The following is a 15,108-nucleotide window of genomic DNA, read 5'->3' as shown; positions in this document are numbered from 1 at the left end:
GCATAGGAGCTTCCTTACTAACTGATCTTGTTTAGGAGCTCTATGGTGGAGATGGTGTTGTGTTAATAGGAACTGGGTTACTATCTGCTCGGGTTGGGGTTAGATTGCGTGAAGCTGGTTCTCTGACCATCGCAGTAGGGGTACAATCTGTGAGAGTCTGGGTTATGTGTGGTAGGGCTGGTTCTCATGCATGTACAACCGGGGTGCTATCTCCACCAAGAGGTGGCACTGTTTTATTTGAAGACCGTGTTTTTACTCCGCTAGATGCTGGCATCACCCGCTCCAATTCAAATGGCTGATAAACAGGAAACATAGTTGAATGTACAGACATTGTACGAGAGACAGATGCAATAGGTAGTGTGGAAAAAAGAGGGCATGAAATAGTTGAAATGTATATTTTTTAACTAAAACAGATTGCATGACATAATTTCACAAATATGATGTCTATCAAAACTGGATAGCATAGCACAACATAATTCAAAGATATGATGAATAACTAAACAGGATCGCATGACATAATTCACATACATGTTATCTAAGTAATCGGGATCACATGATTTAATTCACATATGTGATTTATATGCTAAACAAAGGGCATTCAGTATGATGCCTGAACTAAGAACATGGTGTTGAATATTGTGTATATGATGTCTAAACTATGCAATGCAAGACACCATATGCATGATATGAGCAGTATAACCATGCCAAGTTAAATCCCAAGTTAGAGCATACACCTCGGTGGGGGAATAGGACTGGTCATCTGTCTCTGAATCCATCTCTGAGGAGCTATCGGGACCCAACAAGAGATCTGCTTCGACAGGTAGCACTATCTGCTCTAAAGGCCTTGTTTTCACTCCAGATTTTTCCATCTCCCACCCAAATGGCTGATTCACGGGAAGAGTAGTTTAATGTACAAACATTGTTGACAAATGGAAATGTAATGAAGAAAAGGATGGGCAAGATATCATTCAAATATATGATGCCTGGTTAAACAGGATGGCATTGCACATTTCACATATATTATGGTTGGCTAAAAGACATGAGACTGCATAATTCCCATATATGATATAGAAACTAAACAGGTGGCATTACAGAACATGTCTAAACTAAGCAGATGACATATATGATGTCAAAAGTAGGCACTGCAAGGCAACATATGCATCATATGACTAACATCATCATGCCAAGGTAGAGCAAACACCTTGGGGGGGTAAATAGGAGTGGTCAGCTGCGTCTGAATGCACCTCAGAACAGATATCTTCCTCTGGATTACAATCTGGAGAGGGGGAGGGTTTGCCATTGAACCCACCATGGAGCGATGTCTGCATGACATTGTATTGTCGTGCAAAACTCTTCTCTATTTCTCTACATGTTCAGAATGACTGTGTACAATATCTGACATCCATACAAAAAACTATGGTGAGATTATGTAAGCAGAGCATGCAGAAATCTAGAGTGATTGTAACAACTAGTGGATGGATCCAAAATAATGATAGCAGGCTGATGATTGCTTAATTTAATTAAAAGACAGATGATGATTGCTTTACTATTTGTTTTCCACCCAAGATGAACAACATAGGCATAACCTAGGTGAACCAGATATTAGACAGAGATACTATTCATTGCTGCCTTGATATGTGCCCCACAACTAATTTAGAACTCAAGTTTGAACATTAATTTGGACCTGACTTAGAGTCTAAGAGGTGAACAGGACGATAAAGTAGTAGGCAATTTTAAGCAATGCATAACATAAGCAGAAACAAAAGAGTGCGACCTCTCTTGTGGACCCGTGTATTCCTCAAGTTCATCTGCTGAGTCGATGATGGTGATGCCGTTGCGGTGGGTGCCGGCGGCAGGGAAGGAGATCTAAGGCGGCGAAAGACGGTCAGGAGTCGTGATGTCTGGTTTGGTGGATGCTTCTGTCGATGGAGCAGCTCAGGTGAGGTGGATGACGTCGCGGTAGGAGTAGGACAAACCACACAAAGTTTCCTTCGACACCTACCTGTAACTTGAGTAATTCTGTAAGGGCTCATTTGGCTTACATGATTCTAAAAATGCAGGGATAGGAAAAACATCAGAATAGGATAGGAATGCACATGGTAAACAGAGCATTCGTAAACACAGGATTTCTGTCAACTTGGGTGTTCGGTTAACGGGAATTGGAAGAGCAGAGGAATGCAAAGAAACATGGCCAAAATAAAGTGAAACCATATGAAAGAGTGTACAGTTAGAATGTTATTCTTCCACTAATGCACTTGGTCTTGTTTTCATGCATAGGATTTTGAAAAGTAGGTGCAGGTGGATGTTTTGCTCCATTCCTTTCAACAAAATGCATGAATAATTGAATAGTAGAGTGCCATCGGAAAATTTCCTATTGCCATGTTTTTCTGTTGAGCCAAAATAGCCCTAATGGATCGACATGAATGTAGAGTAATAAGTGATGCAACAAGTGTACAACCTCTTTGCCATAGCCGTGTCGACCTCCGCATCATTGGGTTGGTTGCTGAAGAAGTTGAGGCAGAGGTGGTTATCGGAGGTGTGGTGGAAGATCTGAGGAATCTGTAGACGGCGTCCAGGGCACTGCTCTGTTGTGATGGATCATTCTATCGTTGGAGCAGCTCCAGTGAGCCGTAAGACGTCAAGGCTGAAGCAGCACAAGACAGACATCGTTAATCTCAAGTGGGATTCTAATAGAATCTCCAATAAATGATTTAAAATAGATGTAAAATTTACATCACCAAAAACCACCTGACTACAACAGATGAGGTAAAAACTGTTGATTCTAAACTTAACTATCGAAACTGAAATTTACTGTGGAATCTGAATGTTACTATCGAAACTGAACGCAATGGCAGCAAAGAGGCACTTGACTTGTAGTTTAGGGAGGGCCTGCAGTTCATGTTCAACCTGCTCCTCCCTGAGCCGCCAACCACCACCGGGCGAACCCCGCGTCGCCTGGCCGCCCCAAAACAAGTCCCCTCCGCCGCCGCCTCACCGCCCGAAAACAACTCCCCACCGCCAGTCCGCCGCCACCCCGACCAGCCCTCTAGACCCCCCCCCCCCCCCCCCCCCCCCCCCCCCCCCCCCCCCCCCCCCCCCCCCCCCCCCCCGCCCCCTAGCCCCCCCCCCCCCCGCGCGTGCCCCGCGCCAAGCTTTTTCTCCGGCGATCCCCACGCCACCCCCCCACCACCGGCGAGCAGCACCCCACCCAGAACCCTAAGATAGATAGTGGGGTACCTCTCCGGCGAGCCCCCCTCCCCGCCGCGGGTGGTTCTTCCTTAACTATGGCATGACCCCCCACCCCCTGAAAATTGACTGACCCAAAAGTCGATTCAGTCGACTGAAGTGTAGCTAAATCGGAGCAGAGCAGCAGCAACAGCAGCGCGAGCGAGCGAGAGCCGGAGCACCAACAGTTGGCGACCGAGCGAGTGAGCGAGAGCCGGAGCAGCAGCAGCAACGCGAGTGAGAGCCGGAGCAGCAGCAGCAGATCCAGCTATTATGGATGCTGCCACCGAAGGGGCCTCACACTGGGGGAGAGCCGTCGTGAAGATGTCGGTTGCGACGCCGGCTTCGAGGTAGCCGCTCCATGGGGTGCGGGATGGAGCACTGTCGGTGCCGGGAGGTCGAGTTAAGGAGAAGGTGTGATGCGATGAGTGTACAACCTCTTTGGTGGCACCGAGTAGGCCTCGTCTTCGTCCGAGGACTCGGTGAGGATGATGTGGTTCTGCTGGAGCAGGTTAAGGCGGGACTATGGGGATGGGGCAGCCGCGATAGACTAGGCGATCATTGGTGCAGCTCCTTGGAGGTGGAGGACGGGGCGGCTGAACCGGCAGGACGACGGGATGGACGACGGATCCTCATCCGGGGAGGTGGATGAGGGACGTCGAGCTGTTGTGGTGGACGACGTCGTCAGGGAAGAGGCTTTGGCTGGGCAGTGGTGACATGGAGGACGGGGGAGGGTGGGTTTTCGCGGCTGGAGCGGAGAGGTTATGGCGGCCTGGGATTTCAAATGGTGAAAAGGAGGCGATGGGAGGGGGGACCATGACTTAGGGGCGCGCTTGTCCAAAATGTATGGTGTGTTACAAAAGTACCCCCACCAATTTGAACTAGCGGCCCTTTCGGCTCAAGGTTAGTAGGGGGATTTCGCGTGTCGGGATTTTGGCAGCTGGAGGGAGTTGTCGCGCGCGTTGTAATTTCGGGATAGCAAGGCGCGAGTTGTGAAGGCGCCAGTTTTGGGAGCACGATATCTGAATTTTCGAGATATAACAAGGCGCGGGTTGAATTTTAGGGACAAACCTAACATGTAATATACATACCAAATCAATTTGCACTTCCCTCAACGAAAAAAACCAAAAAAATAAAACTATTCACACCACACAAAGAGAGAGTGTTGTCCCGTTTTACTATACAAATGCTATTCAAAGCTACTCATACCAACATGTTATGTCCAATTAAATTTTGTCATTGGCTGTATAATGCATGTAACCTACTCATACCAACATTTTAGTGGATGCCAAATGTCTATACTACCGCTGCAATTCGAACTAAATTTGAATTGGTTTCTCTATTTCAATAAGAATCTACAATCATGATTGTTGCCAACTTCAACCATCATTCGTGCATTACCTTAACAACACACCACATGATTATCATAGAGATAGATATGAACTATGAGTACTATATGAACTCGAATTCAACTTTTTGAATACACTTGATGTTGATTCCAAATAATAGTACATTTGATGTACTAACTATATATTCATAATCTAAAGCATGTTCCAATCAGTGGCGGCTCCAGGAAATTGCAACCGGGTATTCATGTCTATTCATTTTGGCAAAATCATTGTTGTTTTTCAGAAGTTATCACTGTTTTGACAAAATCAACATTGTTTTGTAAAAATCATGGGTATTCACATGAAGACCCAAGAATACCCCTAGCTCCGCCCCTATGTTCCATACGTACACCGTGCTTATCACACAAAGTATAGTGCCCCGCCCCCTACATTATGACAAGTATTTAGCCCTAAGCTGCAAAAGCCACACATTAGCCCAGATTATAATCAATGTTCTACATTATGATATCTTCTTCAAGTATCCGTGTCCACTTTTTTATAACGAATTATGATCTTTGTTCGTCTTTTACACCTTCACGATCCTCTTCTCTTTGTAGCTAGCTAGCTCTAACTTTCTATCGTGCATGCACATGCCCGCCCCCCTCTCACCCTCCCTCGGCGTCCCCTCCATCACGCACGTTCGTTGTTTCTCTTTAGGTCGTTCACCAGCGGTATGTGTAGGCCCCCCGGCTCCTTCTTTCCGGCACACACCCACTACTAGGGAAAACCGTATACACAGAACTTTAGCAGTAGTGCTTGTTAAAAAAGGGCACTACTGCTAAATAGCAGTAGCGTGTGCTGGATAAATGCGCTGCAGACACAAACGTAGCAGTAGCGCGTCTACTTTTGAAAGCGCTACTACTAAAATTCTCACTACTAAGCCGATAGGCTACATATAGTAGTAGCGGTCTTCTAGAAAGAGCGCTACCACGAAGTTTATTTTAGCAGCGCGTTTACTGTGAAACGTGCTACTATTAATGAAAAGAAAATTAAATGAAAAACTAATAGAAAAGTAAATGAAAATGAAAGAAATAAAAAAAGGAGAAAGGAAAAAAATAAAATGTAAAGAAAAATAAATGAAAAAGGGAAAAAGGAGAAAGGAATAGCAGTAGCGCTTGTTCATCAGAGGCGTTGTAGATAACTTAGCAGTAGCGCTTGTTTATAACCCCACTATAAAAAGATAAAAGGAAATAAGAAAAGGAAAGGAAAATACATAGCTATAGCTGTAGCACGTTTACTGAAAAGCGTTATAGCTAACTTAGCTATAGCGCTTTTACAGAAACGCGCTACCGCTAAGTTTGACTTAACCCAAAAGCGGCCCCCCCCGGCCACCACTTATCCCCCAAATCTCTCGCCCCACTTCGCCGCCGTCTCCCCAATTCGCCGTCGCCCTACTTCGCCATCGTCTCCTGCTGATGTCAACGCCCCCGGAGCCACCAGAGCCGCGTGCCGTCGATGCCACCGGAGCCGCACGGCCACGTCAACGCCACCGGAGCCGCCGTCGACGCCAGCAGAGCCACCCTTGATGCCCTGCCTCCCTCACCACAACTGTCTCCCTCACCGTCACCGGAGATGCCCTGCCTCCCTTGCCACCACTGCCTCCCTCACCACGACCGGAGCCATCCTCTGTAAGCCCCCACCCCTCATCTCTCTCTCATGCATAGCACAAACATTGGACAGAGAACTAGTTAGGTTAACTAGTTTAATTAGGTTAATTATGTAGGTAAACTATGTTAACTAGCTAGGTTAACTAACTAGTTAAATAGCTAAGTTAATTATGTTTGTTAGGTTAACAAGCTAGGTTAACTAGGTTCGCTAGGTTAGAGGAAAAACTTATTTTAGAGCATTAAGTGAGAAGGGTTAGAGAAATGGAGTTCCTTTGCAATTTAATTGGGTTCTGTCCTAGGCAAAGAAGTGTTAGAGAAAATAAGGTGTGTGTGTGTGAGAGAGAGAGAGAGACGAATAGCTAGAACAGAATTTGGGTTCTGTCCTAGGCAGAGAAGTGTTTAGTGAGGTCATTTTGCAAAGGTTTTTGATTTTTGAAAAGACCACTATTTTTCTAGGAAAAGAATTTAGGCAAGTTTTATTTTAAAGATGATCCTTCCTAGACTTTTATTGTTGATTTTATCTTTTCATTGAAGTGGCCATGTTATATCTTTTCATTGAAGTGTGGTTCGATTGTGCCCATGTGGCCATTTGTTGTTTCCAGGGAATGAAGCGCGTGTGGCCTATGTTTTGCCGGAATGTTGATTTATTTCCGTTCCGACAAATTTCAGGTGCTCGATTTGTCCACTTTTTAGCAAAGGTCATGCCAAAATTTTTCGTGAATTTCGGCGTGACTTGTGCTGCAAACTAGGACATATTGAGTGCCCGCGATTTGCCGCACCAGAAAGGAGTCAACGTTCCTGCAAAGCATAGGCCTTTTTATGTCATTATTCATTTTATTAGGTCTAGAATTAATTGACTAGATTTAATCGTAGGAAACATGGCTAGCAACGATGAAGGACAGGGTTTTGGTGACTGCGACAACGTGTACCTGGCGGCAGAGGAATTTTTTAGGGAAGCCGATGATCAATAGTTGATGTTGCTGGGTCCACCTGTCACATCGGAGACTGAGACCGACATCAAGACCGGCACTGAGACTGAGACCGGCATTGAGACTGAGACCGGCATTGAGACCGGCGCTGAGACTGACACCATCATCGAGACCGGTGCTGAGACTGAGACCGACGCCGAGACTAGCAGAGCCGGTATAGAACCGAAAGCAAAGAGGCGGCGGCTTCCTAACAAGCTCAGGACTACTAGACTGGTGGTCACGGAGGTGGACGATGGCAATTTTGAGCCAAACGCGCCCGAGGAAGCACGCGCGTGCTACGGCAATCAAATAGGCTGCATCATACGGACAACCGCCACCATCAATGATGCGAAACTAAACAAGATAGATAATATGAGGCCCTCCCTCCTAAAGAAGTTGCACCAGATATTTTTGTTCCCGGGCCGGAATGAAAAGGATTATGAAGATCCAGATAAGGCCCCGACAATGAAGAAGATAAACAAACACGCCATGAGCAAGTTTAGCGACGCGTTGGCCGCCTGGAAAGCAAGGGTGAAATATCGGATCGTCAACGAAAAGGAACCCTACTCTGAGATTGTAAAGGATAATCCGACAATCACGGCAGAGCACTTTGAAATATTCAAGGCGGCTTGCGAGGCCGAAGCTGCCAAAAAAAGTCAAAGTACATGAAGGGGCTTCAATAGAAGAACATTGGGTGCCACCACCTCGGAAGTCATGGTTACGGAGGGAAGAGGTCCATATGGGACAAGGAGGACGCGGAAGCCGTGAGTCTGGGCATCCCAGACCCCTTGGCGGAGTTCACCGTCCTGTAGGAGCGTGGCGTCCTTAGGGCCCGACACTGTTGGGACCCAGTGAAGAAGGTTTTCGAGAAGAACGCGGTCACGACGGAGTTCATGAGACTGTTGGCAATTTTAGTTTCTGATCAATTCGACTGCATGTTAGTCATATCTGTAAACGATCCTTGTGCCTATTGCAGAGGTGTCCGGAATGTCAAGCCCAGGTGTACCGGTTTCCGGTTTCTGAGCGACAGCCAGTAGTTAGTTTAGGTTCACTCTAATGCGAGAGAGGGATACGAACTCCTGTACTGCATAGTTTCGCTCTCACTCAAAGTGATAGCTCTTCTCGCGTATATCATTGTTTAGATGGATGACGATGTAGTTGCAAGTAATCGAGACTTGTATCGCTATTTTCAAGATGATGACGAGAGACCACTTTGTGTTGGATGATGATTATGATGATGACATGATTTGATGAGACTATTTGTATGTATATGCTATGATTACATTTGTATGTGTATGATATGCTAAATATTATTGTATAAAGCCTATTCAAATACAAAACAAATATGCAGAAAAAAAACAGAAACTAATAAAACTAGCAGTAGCGAGGGGAACAAAGTTACAGTACCGCTCCCTTACCAGTAGCACTTCCTGCTAAAAAGTGCTGCAGATATTAGCAGCAGCGCTCTGCACTAAAGCACGCTACTGCTAGCCATGTATAGCAGTAGCATGGGATGACAGGCGCTACTGCTACACGTTAGCTGTAGTGCCTTAAGTAGCGCGTCGTCCCGCGCTACTAATAGGGAAAATACTTGCGCTATTGCTAGGGTTTTCCCTAGTAGTGACCGGTCGATATACCTCTCTAGCGAAATGTGCCTACCACAAACACATACGTCCCCTCTTCTCTTCTCACCGTCCATGCCCCCCTATGTCCAATATGGTTCCACGCAGGTGCACACTCCCGCCCCTCTTTTCATCGATCTCATACTCGCACACTCCTCCCCCCTCGACATGGTAGGCCTCTCGCACCACCTCCTAGCTGCACCCCTCTCCCCATGTATGTCTCTTCGGACCTTATTTGCTTCTAACACATGCATGCATTTATACGTACCGATTTCCCTACATATAGCCAGGTCGACTATAATTCGTTTTCCCCATGCACTGATAGACTTACCTCACTAGTTATGTCTCTCACTTTCTCGGACACACGACGGTTGATCTTCCTATGTAGTTACGTATGCTTACCAACCATATCGTCTCCCCTCATCATCCTTGCATACCTCCCGACCCATCTCTCACACGCATGTGCATAGACAGACAGACATCCCCCGCCCTCTCTTATTGATATTGCACTCGTACCCTTCATTTGTCTAGCAGGCCTCTCCCACCATTTGTCAGACGCCACTCCACCACCAACCCTCTGACGCTCTACCTTTGTCTTTCTCCCAACATTATTCCTCTGCTACACATATCCATGGATGCCGATCGATCTACCTCAATATATAGCTAGGTCCCTCTCCTTCCCTACACATATACTAATCAATCGGTCTCTGTGCCCCCCTGCCCACACGGACACACAGATAGTCGAACGTTGTAGGTAGGTATCCATGCCACAGAGAAAAATTGCACCTCTGCCCTCTCAAATTCCATTAGGCCAGACGCCCTATATCTTTGACGTGGAAAACACAAATTCGATGGCACTATTTATCGATTGCGCAGCCACACACTTCATCCATGTTTTCGATTCTATAGATATCTCACGTCCATGACTCTGTTTCACACACATTGCATATGTTACGTTTTTTTGTTTGAGATATCATCAACACATTGCCTCTATTTTGCACAAACCATCTCTCTCACACCCACCCAAGTACGTACCTGCACTTAAAGAAGAGGTGCACGCAGGATGCACGTACTCATGTCTCGTTCCCGGCCACACCGGCGCGGGTACACGTGGAGTTCGTTCCTATACGAAAAGGCAGCCCACGTGATAATTTGACGCGTCTAGCAGTTGTTTACTCGAAGGAGGGTCGGGTACGACGCCTAGACGGAACAAAGTTTGACTTGATGCATTAGTATTAAATAAAGTTATATATTCCTCAATGGCACATACAGAATATAAAATGATTGCCATGGGGAAAATGGAAAAATCCGCTCCACTATATAGAACGGAGCCTGCCTGCCGGGGTTTGTCTCTCATCACACCATCTCACACAAGGCGGCGGTGGCCTCTCTCTCTCACCGCTGGTCAGTGATCCGGTCGCATCCCATCCGCCAGCGGAAAGGGAGGATGTGCTTCGTTTCTCCGTTCGACGGCGTTGAGGCAGCACATCCTGATCTGCGGTACCCGTTGTTCTCTCTGACCAAGCTCCGGTGTGGTAGGGCCTTCGCCACTTGCTCGCTGCTGCAGTATGGGCAGATACCGGCCGCCGGCGCCCTCCTAGTAACATCCCACGTTGTTGCATGTGGATCTTCTTTAGTTGTTTGCTTAAAATGTATCTCGGCCGACATACTTTCCATCTTGCAATCTCGTCCTCAAAGCATTTTTGGCAAACCACCATGCTGCTATCTTTCCCTTACTACATGGAATATGCTTCTTTTTTGTCAGCGTATGTGTCTTCTTTCAGCTCGTGTTATTGGGCAGTAATTGTTTCCTTTCTACCTCCTTTTGCAAACAGGGCTATCCATTTTCACCTCGTTGCTATTGCGACCTTTTGGTGAACTGCACAAATCACTTTTTTCGTAAGAGTGTTTTGTGCAGTTCCGCCAAAATGGCACACGGGCAACGTTTTTACATTTCCGTGGGACTACAAAAAGGGAGATTGGTTTTGCTATCCTCCTCATCCAACTCCGTGCCTAATCTTCTCCAACAAGTAGTTAGTCCTAAAGAGAGATCACAGAGGTGATCGGCTTCTATTTGTGTGTGTTATGTTTCATCATCTAGTTCCACTATTATTGTAATCACACTAACTGGATATCTTTTCAAACAGGGATGGTCCGCTTGATTTTAGTGGAGCTGCACAAAATGATCGGATTGTGGTGTCCTCCATACACCTTTTTTTGGCTACAGAGCTGGGTGAAACTAGCTGCCAAGCAATGAACACTGTTGCCAGGAAATGGAGCCATGCCTACAAACAACATCTATCAATTATATATTTTTCTTTATTTGTACACCTTCTCACAACTTTGTCTTCAGTTGTGATGTGAATATTGGCGCTGCTCTGCGAACCATTGAGATGCATTAGCAGCCATGGTAGTTCATTTGTATTTGATGGAATGTTGTAACGAGATAATCTTGAGGCAAGAGGACACATGAATCCTAAGTTGAAACCTTTTTTCCTGCGGGAACCAAAGTTGAAACCTTCATAGCATCATCGTATAGTTTCATTAAAATTATGCGTACATATAAACAAATCCTGAAGGATTGATAGAAATGCCAGAAACAATTCAACATCGTTTCGCCGACATGTGGGACATCCTTCATCCGGCTCCACCTGCCATGCAGCAATATTGAGTGCACAACTGCAGGGAAAGATTCATCCCGGTCGTTGCACCGCAGTAGTAATGACTAGTGAGCAGTCAAATCACAAAGCCCCACCTTCGCCATAGTAAGTTGCTCAGACGAAGCAACCATCATTTATCTGTTCCTTGAATCCATTGGTACTCCCATATTCCCAGAGTAAAAAGTTGGTCGGGCGAAGCAACCATCACTTCACCTTTCCCATAGTAAGTACTAGTACCTCCTTATTTTTACTCTAGAAACAACCACATGCGAATATTGGCGGTAGCAGCACAGCAACTGAATAAAAATCAAAACCAACCAATGAACTACTACTAATGGTGAGCGTTTGCTAGTATCATGTACTCCATTTGTCCATGTATATAGGGCTTAATGCGTTTTTTGAGACTAACTTTGGCCCTGTTTGGATCCGTGGGTTAGAGTTAGTTTGAGCTAGTTGGGGCTCAAATAGCCCTAAAGTATCCAAGCATGAGGGTTAAATTGGAGCAAGTTGCACCGAACCCACCAAAAAAACTATCCCACCCAAGAGGTGCTAATTGGAGATAGTTCTCATTGGGCCCACTGGAAAATCACTTTTCTCTCTCCATCAAGTGCATTTATTGTCAATCTAACCTTGTCACCCAAACATCTCTTTGGCTACAATTAGTTCGGGGTTAGTCATGAGTTAGTCTAACATCTAGCTAAGTTAGAGTATCCAAACAAGAGCAGTATAGACATGCAAGTTGCTCAAAGCATACGGTCAAATTCGTACTTGAAAGGATCTTTTTTTAAATGGAACATGAAAGGATCTTCGAATGATATAATTTTTAAATTATATAAAATCTTATCAATAGTCAAAGGCATCCTCGAATAATACATTAGGCCCTATATAAAATCTTATCAATAGTCAAAACCAAGTGTTCTAAACGAGTTCAAAACGAGAAACTGGACCCACTCACGGCACGACACGCCTATCTTGTTTGGTCCGTCAGTCAAAGCGCTTCCTCTTCTTGGCATAACAATAGAGTACAGTCTTTTTTTAGAATGCTCTTGGCATGTCGGTAACATGTGATGAGTTAACCGACCTCAATAGACGGCAAAAACGCCAGCCCGTCGCACTTTGAGACAGACGAGGAGCGAGAAGCGATACGGGCTGCTGGATTACTAGAGCTAGGTGTCGCACGGAGGCCAAGAAAAATGGTGATAGCGTGGGTTAGCCATGTAGTATGATGTAACTACACTGAGCTACCGTGTTTCGTACTCTTCCAGTTCACTGTGGAGATGATTGGTTGATTTTATATCGCTGAATAATATAAAATATTATGAGTGCAGATGCTCCACCACGATGTTCCTTGCTCCTTCTCAGTCGTCGGGAATCTATGCTCTTCCACTTATTTTATTGACGTGAGCTTTGTTCATCCTTTTGCCAACATGCGACAACTCGCAAAATGACGAGAAGCTTGTTTACTACGGGGCCGTTTGGTTCTAGGACTAGGAGTGCCACATTTTGCCATACACAACGTTGCCAAACTTGCCCAAGGTTTACGCCTTCTCCCTCCCCAACGCGTGCGTGGTGGCTCGCAGCACGAGGAGAAACTTTTGCTGCGGTGGACGTGCAGCAGTTCATAGTGGGAGTAACATACTCCTAGGTAGTAACATAGCGTAGTCCAAGACAAGTTTGCTTTGTGTGGCGTGTATTTAATGAGCAGAGATGTGTTTAGAGTAACATAATATGTAGTATGGGGCACAAGCGAGTAGTTCATTGTAGAAACTAGGGTGGTGCCGGATTAATTCCGCATGTAAATAAGCTTGTAACCATGGATTTAGGGCTCTTTCCCCTCTCTTCTTTAATGAATGATACTCACACTCGTGCGTATTCGAGAAAAAAAATATGTCACTGCAACATAGCACTTTCCAAGAGAGGATGAGTCTACAAGGTAATAAATGAAGCCAAGTAGTATGACACTACTACTATGTTACTTTGCATTATGGAGGTAGTAACTTAGACTAGTGTCATATGCATGACACTAGTCTAAGTTACTCTGCATTATGACCAGCCTAAGAGCATGGTTAATAGTATAGCCAGCTGATGGCTATAAGAAACTGCCATGTCATGTATAGCCATCATTTATAGTCACTCATATAGTAGTGTGGGCTACAAGGTTAGCTATAACATCACTTAGTACTTTTTTCAACCTTCTCTCTTTCTCTTTCTTAACATTTATTCTATTTGTGTAGGAATCCGCATATAGCTAGGCTCTTGCATGAGGCTGAGTATCATAGGTAGTATCATGCATGCCAACTAGGCAAATTTGATGAGGTGGCATAGAATTAAATGAAGAAAGAGAGGGTTGAGTATCATATCATGATACTGCTACCTCTTGAGCACTGTGTTCGATTTCCCCGAAGAGGAAGGGATGATGCAGCAAAGTAGCGTAAGTATTTCCATCGGTTTTTGAGAACCAAGGTATCAATCCAGTAGGAGGCTACGCTCAAGTCCCTCGTACCTACACAAAAACAATAGCTCAACGAAACCAACACGGTTAGGGGTTGTCAATCCCTTCACGGTCACTTACGAAAGTGAGATCTGGTAGAGATGATAAATAATACTTTTGGTATTTTTGGTATAGAGATGCAAAGTAAAAAGTAAAAGCAAAGCAATAATAAAGTGATGGAGATTGATATGATGAGAAAGAGACCCGGGGGCCATAGGTTTCACTAGTGGCTTCTCTCAAGAGCATAAGTATTCTACAGTGGGTGAACAAATTACTGTTGAGCAATTGACAGAATTGAGCATAGTTATGAGAATATCTAGGTATGATCATGTATATAGTCATCACATCCGAGACAAGTAGACCGAAACAATTCTGCATCTACTACTATTACTCCACTCATCGACTGCTATCCAGCATTAATCTAGAGTATTAGGTTAAAAACAGAGTAATGCCTTAGGCAAGATGACATGATGTAGAGGGATAGTTTCATGCAATATGATAAAAAAACCATCTTGTTATCCTCGATGGAAACGATACAATACGTGCCTTGATGCCCCTTCTGTCACTGGGAAAGGACACCGCAAGATCGAACCCAAAGCTAAGCACTTCTCCCATGGCAAGAACAACCAATCTAGTAGGCCAAACCAAACTGATAATTTGAAGAGACTTGCAAAGATAAACAATCATACATAAAAGAATTCAGAGAAGATTCAAATATTATTCATAGATAGACTTGATCATAAACCCACAATTCATCGATCTCAACAAACACACCGCAAAAAGAAGATTACATCGAATAGATCTCCACGAGAGAGGGGGAGAACTTTGTATTGAGATCCAAAAATAGAGAAGAAGCCATCTAGCTACTAACTATGGACCCATAGGTCTGAAGTAAACTACTCACAATTCATCGGAGGGGCTTGGATGATGATCTAGAAGCCCTCCGTGATCAATGCCCCCTCCGGCGGAGCTCTGAAACAGGCCCCAAGATGGGATCTCGTGGATACAGAAAGTTGCGGTGATGGAATTAGGTTTTTGGCTCCGTCCCCGATCGTTTGGGGGTACGTGGATATATATAGGAGGAAGAAGTATGTTGGTGGAGCTTCGAGGGGCCCACGAGGCAGGGGGCGCGCCCTCCACCCTCGTG

This window comes from Triticum urartu, chromosome 1 (genome assembly GCF_003073215.2).
Source record: "Triticum urartu cultivar G1812 chromosome 1, Tu2.1, whole genome shotgun sequence".
In the NCBI taxonomy this organism is placed as follows: Eukaryota; Viridiplantae; Streptophyta; class Magnoliopsida; order Poales; family Poaceae; genus Triticum; species Triticum urartu.
The sequence above is the reverse complement of the archived record's forward strand: the minus strand, read 5'-3'. Positions refer to the sequence as shown.